The 3,837-nt window shown below is 64.4% G+C and overlaps 1 protein-coding gene across 2 annotated transcripts in view; it reads left to right on the top strand.

Annotated features, from left to right (window-relative positions):
* The window catches only part of SFTPC (surfactant protein C), a 19,373-nt gene that overhangs the window by 11,483 nt on the left and 4,053 nt on the right, over nucleotides 1-3,837 (top strand). The gene's annotated exons all lie outside the window — the stretch shown is intronic.

The raw sequence follows: 3,837 nt of genomic DNA, 5'->3' as shown, positions 1-3,837 counted from the left end.
GAGCCGTGGGAAGAGGAGGTCCCGCTTATCACCTGGCCAAGGGCTGCGGGAGGGCGGGAGGTCACGGCTGTGCCGTCTGTCCAGGGGAGTTGTGCGTGGCAAACCCCGCTCCACGCACGTGGGAAAGGCAGTGGGAAGATCCTGAGCCTCAGGAGGGTTTGTCAGGGAGCCGGGAGCAGCCTTGGGAAGGGGTTAATCTGTGGGGGTGGCAGGACTGTGGGGACAGGAGTGAGCAGCGGAAGCACAACAGGGGGGACGTTTGCAGCCAGAGCCCTGGGGAGGATGCCCAGAGGGCCGGGAGCCCCTGGGGAGGATGCCCAGAGGGCCGGGAGCCCCTGGGAGCAGCTGCCCTCTGGCAGAGCCGGAGACAGGGACAGGAGAGCCCGGGATGCCCCACGCGTGCAGAGTTGGGTGTCAGGGTGCGTCTCCATCTCCATTCCCCCTTCCCGCTGCCACCAGGCTCCAAAGTGACAACAACCCCCCCCCGACATCCCCTTGGCAGAGCAATTCCCAAATATTTTCCTTTCCAGCAGCTCTCCTTTTCACAGGGACTGGTGCTGTTGGCCCAGGATATGTTTTCCTCGGTGACCTGGCTTTGGAGAGGGGATGCGGGGAGACCTCGCTCCCTGCACACGGCTCCTTCCATCCCGGGGCTCCGGCATGCCTCAGCTTTGGCATCCTCCACGCCGAGCCCTGCAGGAGGCTTTTTCCTCCGTTTGCTGTCACGGAAGAGGAGCAGAAGGAAAGCGCTCCCCTGGAGTGATCCAACCATCCCTCCCACTCCCAACCTGCCCCCGGATGGACATTTCCTGCCCCTGGAATTTGTTTGCTGCCCGGGATGTTTATTAGAGGCTCCACGGTGCTTATTTCATCACCTGGAGCAGGCGAAGAGCTTGGAGCCTGAATGTCGATGCCCAGGGCTGGGGAGGGAATTTGGCTGTGGGTGCCCAGGGAAGTGTTGGCAGAGAGAGGATGTGCCTTGCACCAAAGGGAATTCGGGATAGGGATCATCCCTCTGCCTTGGATGTTGTGCTTGAGCCTCTCTGCCTTCCCCAGCTGCTGGATGCCCGGTGCAGGGTGCTGGCACAGCCCTGGGCCTCCCAAAAACACCAGCTGGGACAAGGATGCTCCAGCCAGGCAGCAGGAGGCGGGGGGTGGCAGTGACCGATACCCGAGCGCAGGGCTGGCTCTTTGGGGGTGCCCCGTGGTGCTGACTGGCTCTATCCCCCCGTGCCTCAGTTTCCCTGCACAGGGGCCGTGATCTGGCCTGGCTCCCAGCCTGGCCTCCGAGGCTTGAATTCCTGCTTTGTGCCTGCTGTGCTGCTCGGAAGGTGCTCTGGGAAAGCAAATATTCCTCTCCCCGGCATTTACAGGCTGGCTGCTCCCTCTCTCCTGCCGCCGGCGAGGGGCACCGGGAGAGGGGCTGCGCCCGTGCGGGGGGGGACGAGAGGGGCTGCTCCACCTCCGTCCTGTCCCCGCTGTCCCGGAGGTCTCAGGAGGACCCGGCTGCTCCCCCCGCCTCCCCAACCCCGGGATGCTCCACATCCTTCCGCCTTCACACCCTGCCCCCGTCCCGGGGCTCTGTGGACAGGACGGACCCCCGGGGGGGGCCAGGGGGACCCCCCAGTGCAGAGGGGTCCCCTCTCGTCCGGCCGCGGCCCCGGCGTGTTTTGCCGCGCAGCTGGGCCGGCGTGCGGGGGCGAGGGGCGGTGCGACGAGCATTCCTCACATATTTAAGGGCTCTGAGAGCCAGTGGGACGCTGCGCCGGTGGCTCCGCGGCTTTACAACCCGGCGGCTCGGCTGAGGCCGGGGTACACCTATTAAAGGTCTCTCTTCCATCCCGTTCCCGGCTGGGGCACAGCAGTTCCATCCCTGCTTCCTTCCGCACTCCAAATCCTGCCTGCATCGGGAATGATGCTTGGGACTCGCACGAGGACTTGGAATGACTGGGGTGGACCCACTGAGGGAATGCTGGGCTGGGTGGATGCTTCCCATCCTGTCCAGTGCCCTTTGAGGGTTCCTGGGACTCACGCAGGGATGAGAGTCCCTCCTGCCCAGTGTCCTTCAAGGGCTGGTGGGACCCACACAAGGGTGAGGATCTTTCCCACCTGGTGGCCTTTGGTGGGATCTTCACTGGGGTGAGGGTCCCTCCTGCCCTGCACCACGCACGGAGCCTCCTCTGCCCCAGACTGACCTGGAATCTGATCCCGTCCTGTTTATCTGCCGCCCGCCCTGCCAAGGCTTCCCCACGGCTCTGTTTGCTTTTCCCGGCTCACCAGAACATCGCGTTCGCGCCCCGGCCTCTTCCCACCTCTTGTTTTATCTTATTTTTCCTTCAACACCGTTCCCAACCTTGGTGGAGCCGGAGGCCAGGCTCATCCCAAAATCCCAGCGATGCCGGAGAGGTCAGGCCCGCGGGTACCCCCTGCACTGCTCGCCTTGCCCGGGGGGTGAGGGATGCTGAGCTCCTGCATCCCGGGCAGGGAGGAGAGGGACCCTACAGGGGGATCCAGGGAGCTGTGAGAGGGCAGGAGGTGCCTGTACGATCGGGATGGGGTGCTGAGGGGTTTGGCCCGGGTCCGAATGAAAAACCTTGTTTGTCTAAAGCTTCAGCCCCGGGGTTACGTCACCGTTCCAAGAACCCGAAAGAAAACACAGCACAAAAAGTCAAACAACAGCGGAGGGCTGAGCTATCTCCCGGCTGCGGAGGGGGAAGAGCTCCGTGGGAGCCTCCTGGCAGCTCCCAAAGGGCTGGTTGTGCCCTGGAGGGTGGGAGGGATGTGCAGGGATGGAGCTGGGATGATCCCGCACTCCCCTTCTCCACTCCTGACTGCTCTGTGCCCCACGCCTGGGCTTGGAGCTGGCGGCCTGCTGGCATCGCATCCTCCCCGCTGGCACCACCGTGGCTTGGACCTTGCCCCCAGTGCCTCTGCAACGGACCAGAGAGCAGCCCCTGTGGCACAGCCCGTGATCTCCCAGGCTGGGAACGGCTCAGGGGCACCAGGACTCCTCTGGGGACGGCTGGGGACCTGTGTCCAGTGGTTTGGGGTCTGTCGGGCACTGTGCCCCGGCGGGGTGAGGGTGTGTGCTGCAGGGAGTGGGTGCTGGGGGTGTGACCCCTCGGGGAGTGTTTCCCCCTGTTCCAACCCATGCTGAGCCGAGCAGAGGGCTGGGACCTCTCCTGCCAGGAGACCCCCGTTTGCAGAGGGTCCCCCTCACTTGCAGGGAGTCCCCTCCACCTCTCTCACATGAACAGGGAGGGGACAAGTGGCAGCAGTGTGACAGTGTCCCCAGTGAAGCCCCTCGGAGAGCTTGACAGTGGCAGGGGGCTTTTGGTGAGCACAGACCACCCCCCCCCCAAACAACCCCACATGTCACCTCATGCCACGGGTGCACAGGGAGCGAGTGGGAGGAGGACGTGACCGGAGCCCAAACCAACCTGGAAGTTTCTCAATCCAACACTCTGGGCTTGGCCCCGACGTGTCTGTACAGGGATCGCTGCCGGGGCACCCCCTCGCCATCCCCACGGCACCGCTGGCCCTTCCAGGAGCAGCCATCCACCATCCCCCGTGGGCTGGGGGGTTCTGGGCGAGCCCAGCTGCCTCAAACCTCCAGGAAAAGCAGCCCCTCGTCCCCAGGCTGGCCTGCCCGGCTCTCTCACGTCTCCCAAATCCCTCACATATGGTTTCTATATCACTTGGCTCCGCCGGCGCTTGCTCGGCTGTAAGCGAGCTTACTTTCCCTTGTCTTTCCATGCAGCTCTTGGCACGGGACGCTCGTCTTCTCCCCGGGCCCTGGTCCTCCCCCGCGCTGCCCGTTCGGACACGTCTCTCCCA

Source organism: Corvus brachyrhynchos, unplaced genomic scaffold (assembly GCF_000691975.1).
Source record: "Corvus brachyrhynchos isolate BGI_N302 unplaced genomic scaffold, ASM69197v1 scaffold150, whole genome shotgun sequence".
In the NCBI taxonomy this organism is placed as follows: Eukaryota; Metazoa; Chordata; class Aves; order Passeriformes; family Corvidae; genus Corvus; species Corvus brachyrhynchos.
The sequence above is the reverse complement of the archived record's forward strand: the minus strand, read 5'-3'. Positions and strand labels throughout refer to the sequence as shown.